Raw genomic sequence first — 7,154 nt, 5'->3', positions numbered from 1 at the left:
TATGGAAACCTGACACGGCAGGTGAGAACAAGTTTAGCGACACAGTCCTGACAGCAGATGACGATCTTCACAATGTGGGGTTTAATGACCGTCGTAAGAAAATTCTGCAAGGGCGAAGTTTAGAACTGATGGACCGTTTGCATTTGGACATGTGGTTACAAGAAAAGTATTTGCTAAACGGAGTGGATGTCCGCCTGAGACTGAATCGTAGCAGTGCCACTTTCCATTTGATGGCCCATGCCAATGAATACAAAACTATCATTCAAGAAGCCAAGCTCTACGTGCGTCGCGTAGAAGTGTTACCTAAAGTGGGAAACGATATCAGTCAAACGTTAAGCAGAACAACTGCCAAGTATCCCATACGACGCGTAGAAGTGAAAACGTTCACCATTCCTGCTGGACAGCAATCCATGATCCAAGATCATCTGTTCCAAGGACAGTTACCCAAGCGTTTGATTGTTGGTATCGTCAAGAATACAGCCTTCAACGGAGCCCACAACGAAAATCCTTTTGAGTTTAAGCATTACAGTGTGTCCAAGATCGAAGTCAGTCGCGACGGCAAGACCTTGTGTACCCGGCCTTTAGAACCTAAGTTTGGTAACAAGAATTACTTGAGATCGTACTTGTCCCTGTACGAAGCCACCGGACAGTTAGGAACCAACACCAGTCACGGTATTTCGTACGAAGATTATGACGGAGGCTATGCTTTGTGGGCTTTCGATTTCACTCCAGACCAAGGCAGCGACGAGGGACATTTCCACCCTATAAAATCTGGCCAAATTCGTGTGGAACTTCAGTTTACTACAAATCTAACAGAGACGGTGAACGTCCTCCTGTATGCAGAATTTGATAATACGATAGAAATCAACAGTTTAAGAGAAGTCATCCTAGATTACTAGAAGCCATGGAAGACTGTTATCCCTCTTTACCTAGTGGAGAAACTTTAAAGATGGAATGTGAGGAGACCGTGGAAGGAGAAGAATCTCAAGACAAAGACGAAGAAGATATCATAATGAAGTCAAGATGGCCAGAACAAGAAGCCCATTTAGTCTCCTGTTTTGCCAAACACTTGGTCGACAAAATGACAGAATTGATCAAAAAAGATTGCTATGGATGTCAAAACGATCATCCCAGTCAAATTCAACACGATAAATGCCTGATGTTGAGTCAAGAAGAAAAATTGGACGAGTATCTGGACGAAGCTTGGAGTCTCATCTCGAACGAAGACGTGTTGCACCAGTGGTATAAAGACTTGCGTGAACATTCTTGTCCACCATTAACCACTCAAGAGATCCATCGTATCGAAGCTCTCCTGAATCAGAGTGAGGAAACAGAACGAATAACCGTTTATTCGTCAGACATTTTCAAGCAAAAAGTCAGGATCGAATTGACGACTTATTATTACCTGTGAAGAAGAAAACAAACAACACAAAACAATGGATACCTGGGAACTTTATTACCTTTTGAACCACAGTTCGTATACGTCTTCTTGGAATCCTGTCGTCTGTGCTAAAGATGAACTCCCTGATCGCAAACCTAAAGACCATCAAGCTTACGTGATCAACACGGACGACAGTCATCTCCCAGGAACCCACTGGGTAGCCGTCTACTTTCCTCAAGAAGGCTGTGTGGAATATTTCGATTCGTATGGATTGCCGCCTTTGGAAGACGATATCATCGACTTTATGAGAAGAAATGCTCAAACCACCCGATTCAATAACGTGAAATTACAAGGCACAGATTCCTTGGTGTGTGGACAATATTGTGTGTATTTTCTGCATCATCGCAGCCTGGGCTATTCCTTAGAACATTTAGTGACTCATTTCGATCCTCGTTCTTCTGCTAGAAACGATGTGAAAGTAGATCGATGGTTTTGTGACCATTATGCTTATCTTTTGTCTCAAGCTAGGAAACGTAGTGTCCATCAATGGCCTAATGATTTCCAACAGTGGAAATCACAATTTCATTCACAACGTTGTCAGCCTTGTTTAAAGTAGATTGTATTTGAAGAAAAAAATGATTGTCATTTGAAAAAAAATTGTTTGATGTTATAGTGTTGGATTATTGTTAAAAATGTTGTTTAGTGTTAAGTGATTTTTTGAATAAAAATGTTGTGTTTAGAAAAAAATGCCTTTGTGGTTTGTTTAGCTATAAGAATGTTGGATTGATGCTCTGTCATTTCTTACTATCCCTCTCATGAACGTTGCGGCTCGAAAACCGTGTGGGGGATGTTTTCCTTCACGTCCGCGCTTTCACTTTAAGAACCGGGTTGTTCCCAGTCCAGCCATCCATTGTCGACTCATCCTCCTAAGAAGATGTGCTCCAAACTAGCTAAGCTCAACGAAGCCTACGTGAATCTGCATAGGGTCAGACACAGTCTGATACCGAAGCCAGAAGAAATAGAGAATGTGAGAATGTTAAAAATCACTGAAGACCTGATAGAAGAGCTCTTCAGAGAAGAAATGAACAGGGAGAAAGAAGAATGGACAGAGAAGTACAGACTTCAGAGACAGCAGCAACAGCAACAACAACAAGAGCAGCAGCAGCAACCTGAACCTGACAGAGGCTTTGTCGATTGTCGTATCGACACCAAAGAGTTCTTCTTCTCTTTCCGAAGAAGCAGACCTATTGCCAGAAAGTCTATCCTCAGAGGACATCGCATTCTTAGAAACTAAAAAAGAATGCCATAGCAAAACAAAAAAAAAAAAACAGCCCTTTTCAGGGCTACCCAATACTCTAGAAAAGAAATAACTATTAATTTGCCAATGTATGTAGGTAGAGTAGTGTGAAAATAAACACTAACTCTTTATTAATAGTGGAAGTGTATGTGTTTGTGTGTGTTTGTAAGAGCTCAGGTATGTTGGTGTGAATAGTAGATTATGGGTTTCTTAGCAAATGTGGAGAGTATAGTTAGGGTTATATTATATGAAATGAGAAAGTAGGGGGATGTTTTCCTTCACGTCCGCGCGATGTTCGGTCATCATCTAGGTAAGATCCATTTTATGTTTTAGGGGGATGTTTTCCTTCACGTACGCGCTTTTCGTATAAGAACCCACAGTATTCGTCGTTCAAACCATTCTGCAAAGAATACAAAGAAGATGGCGTCAAACCAAATAGACAAATTACAAACCTTGCAAGACGTTTTAGACAATTTAGGAATAATGGAACAGATGCTATTAAGACTGGTTGAAGACCATTATTCCTATAGTCCCCATCGTGTAAAGATGGAAATTAACAATTTAAGGAAAGCAAAGGACAAGATTAGTGGTGTAATGAAAGAGATCAAGGAGGAGAAGGAGGATGAAGAGGAAAAGATAAGAATAAGAACATGGAACGAAAAAATTGAAAAAGAAGAGGAAAATGAGAAGAGGAAGAAAGAAGAAGAGGAGGAAGAGAAGAAAGAAGAGAAGAAAGAAGAGAAGGAGAAAAAAAAGAAGAGAAAGAGTGTTGGAGATAAAATAAGAAGTTGGTGGAGGAAAAGAAGAAATTAGAAGAAGAAAACCCAAAGGCCCTTTTCAGGGCCAGCCATATTTCTCGAAAAGAGATAGTCTTTTGAATTGCCTACCCCTTTTTAAAAAAATTTTTTTAAAAAAAAAATCCCATGTTCAATTCCCCTTGTCCCTAAACAAGCCCAAACTCTATTCCCATGTTAAATTCCCCTTGTACGTAAAGTGCCCCACGATTTATCGCCATGTTAAATTTCCCTTGTACGTATAGTGCCCCACGATTTTTCTCCATGTTAAATTTCCATTGTACGTATAGTGCCCCAAGGGTGTTTTTAATGCTAATTCCCATTGTACGTATAGTGCCCCCCTTCACTACTTTTCTCAAACCTTGAATATTCCAGAGACTGGGCTTAATGTAAATATTCATCTGTACAGCATGTATCCCATGCAAAGACTCGAATAAACCAAACCCAGATATAACGTTTATACGTATAATATCCAGCGGTGTCTCCCTGAAGACCTATCCAGTTCAATTTATAATAAGTCTATCAAATTTCAAGAAAGCTGCCTTTCCATTCCTGTGCAGCTGAATAAGGGATTTGCTCGTGCCCAAACAATTCTTTCTGCAAAGTCTATATTAACACGGGTATGCGGTTCTGTTACATCTGGGATGTCTAGACATTAATTGACAGATTCAGTTATTTTTCTCCATCCTCCAACTGTGCCTCGTTTCAAGCTTAGTCCTTTCTCAGAATTATTTCTTTATATAAAAAACCCAACTGTTGAATTATTTTTAAAACGAATAAATTAATAATTGCAAACCTTGGACTCCGCTTCGAACGTAGAAGGTGCACCATTCAATTTCAGTTTTTGCTTAACCTATATCAAAACTTCTGTTTTGTATATCCTCTTATTGTGCTTTCAGTATAGCTTTATTTTTCACCCTTGATGTATGTTTCTGGCATGCCATGGAAGATTACGTTATTCAGGATTGGGCCTCTTGCTTCCTAAGTTTCTTTTTCATATTCAGAAGCTTTACCTCTAAACTTTGACGCAATTTATTGAGATTGTTCATTTCTTTAATTCTTCAATTGCACTTACCAGTGGTCAGACCGATTGTTCGTTCTTCGAAAATCAGACTATATATCACTCATTATTGTCTGATCTTTGTGATTTAATTATTCCTCAGAACGAAATGCCAGCCCTTGTTCCTTTTGTGTCGAAAGTGATTGTGACTTAGGAAAATGTTATAATAATAATAATAATAATATTAATAATGATAATAAGTATTACTATTATCATTATTATTATTATTATTATTATTATTATTGTATTCGCCATATCAGTATCATCATTTCATATCCTTGAAAAGTTAAAAAATACCACGCAGCGCTTCAACACACATGAAACTTACGCATCTGTGGATCATCAATGAAAAGAAAAAACTTATCTTGGATTCAAGAAAACAATTTTTGCAGAATACTAGTCCTTTTGAGTAACTCTTGTTTTTATTTAAATCTGAGTAACTTTATGCACTAAATATCTAAACAAAATATGTCACATAATGAAAATAACAGGCTTAAGAAAAGCTTGAATACAAATCATGACTGGAATTGGTATAAATAGGTTCACAGATCATAATGCCTTTCAAGTACAGAAAGGTCTTTATGGCTTGCAATTAGTTCCATGTACAAAAAACATGTCTTTGTGACACAAAGCTTGTGTGCATAATATTGTTCCAATTCAATGCCCCAGCTAGTTAGGTCTTATTGAACAATACTACCATTTAACAATTTGATTACTGAAATACAAAGTATTATGACGTGTCTTCTTTACCTGATTATTAAGAGACATTCAAGGGACGTTTAATTTTACTTCTCTTGGTATGAATCCTTTCCAGTTTCAAATGTAAGTTCACACATTTTTCCTCCTCCATCATTATGTTTCTCTTGTGTCACTGGGCCATAAAGAGTATATATATATATATATATATATATATATATATATATATATATATATATATATATATATATATATATATATATATATATTAAACAGCTTGTGACACATTCAAAGATATTACCGACTGTGAATAAAATTATTACCGATTTATTAATTCCAACAGGTGAAACAACAAATCAGATGTACAATTCTGTATGTATTACTGCACACTTCAAACCAATCACTCCAAACAATAGACGAAGGGTATAATAATTTGGTGTAAGGGTATATAACAGGATGTTCATGAGTATGCACAGAATTATTATTTCATTCAGACCCTCTTGGATAATCATCAATAGATAGATATATTAATAGATTGACAGTAAACAGACGGACAGACAGACAGATAGATAGATAGATAACATTTTAAACAGCAAAATAAATACCTATGGTTCTTAAAAATATTATCATTTAAGCTATTCAAATCGTAGGTTGAATGCGAGTGAAATTTCTTGCAGCTTTTGTTACAAATCATGTAACTTCTTCTCATTAATATTGCATTGGCTCTTAAGGTAACATACATTACAATGAATGTATTTCCGGATGAAGCGCTTAACAAAGGATATTAATCTTAAATGTAGTTTCAGTGTTATGAAAATTGTTTATTAAGACTTATATAACACATATGTAAATATAAAATATAGAACATTTTCACACACACACACACAGATATATATTGTTACGTGTTTATGCTGTCATAAAGAGTAACAAGAAAAGAGCGAAGACAACAAGCTTTATAAATTCAACAAATCCTTTTTTCCCTAGAAAAACAAGGTAAAAATGGATTAAAGAACTTAAGTTTTAAGAATCAAATCCAAAAATAATGCAAGAGTAGTCCAAGAATTAAAAAATAGAAGTCCTAGTTTTTTCTCTCAATACATCACTATTAAATATGACTACTGCGCAAATCAGGTAAAACCAGAATTTCGAAATAGAAGCTATTTAGATGTGTAATGTCACGTACACCAACCAATACAGCCTCGATTTAACTATAAATCCCTCGTTCTATAAATCACACAATAAAAAAAAGTTGTTTACTGATTTTGAGTCAAGGCCAGTAACTAGGTCAGAATTTAGATACAAAGTTATATTATAAGGCGTTTACGAAATAAACATTCAGGTCAAACAAATTTCCGGAAAGTTCAAATTCCAGTAAACAATATTACATTACTATGACATATAATTAAAAAATTTTTTTTTTTACAACTAACAGACAAACAATTAAATTAAATCATATATATATATATAATCAAAAACCTAAATTAAATATGCATTTACATAAAGATATGTTGCAGATAAGGCAACGTTGCGATCAATCACGAATCAATCACTGATATATTTATCATAAGAACTAAAAAGGTTTGACCTATTTACATGATAGTGACAAAAGTATTCCAATGTGTCAAGAATTAGTTGTTGCAACCAGTTTATAAGTGACATTTTTTAACTGCTTAAAACACTGGTACGCTTGGATGGATTGTTATTCGGTCTGTGTGTGTGTGTGTATATATATATATATATATATATATATATATATATATATATATATATATATATATATATATTGAGCAAAGACGTGCTTTTTATATATATCCTGAAATTGACAGCTGTTTGAAATTTACACATGATTCATTAACCTGAAGAGAATATCTTCAAACACATTTGTTTATCAATGACATGGTATCTTTGTGAAGTTTCTTTCTTGTC

The sequence above is a fragment of the Sinohyriopsis cumingii genome, chromosome 3 (assembly GCF_028554795.1).
Source record: "Sinohyriopsis cumingii isolate HCF-2022 chromosome 3, ASM2855479v2, whole genome shotgun sequence".
NCBI lineage: Eukaryota > Metazoa > Mollusca > Bivalvia > Unionida > Unionidae > Sinohyriopsis > Sinohyriopsis cumingii.
The sequence above is the reverse complement of the archived record's forward strand: the minus strand, read 5'-3'. Positions refer to the sequence as shown.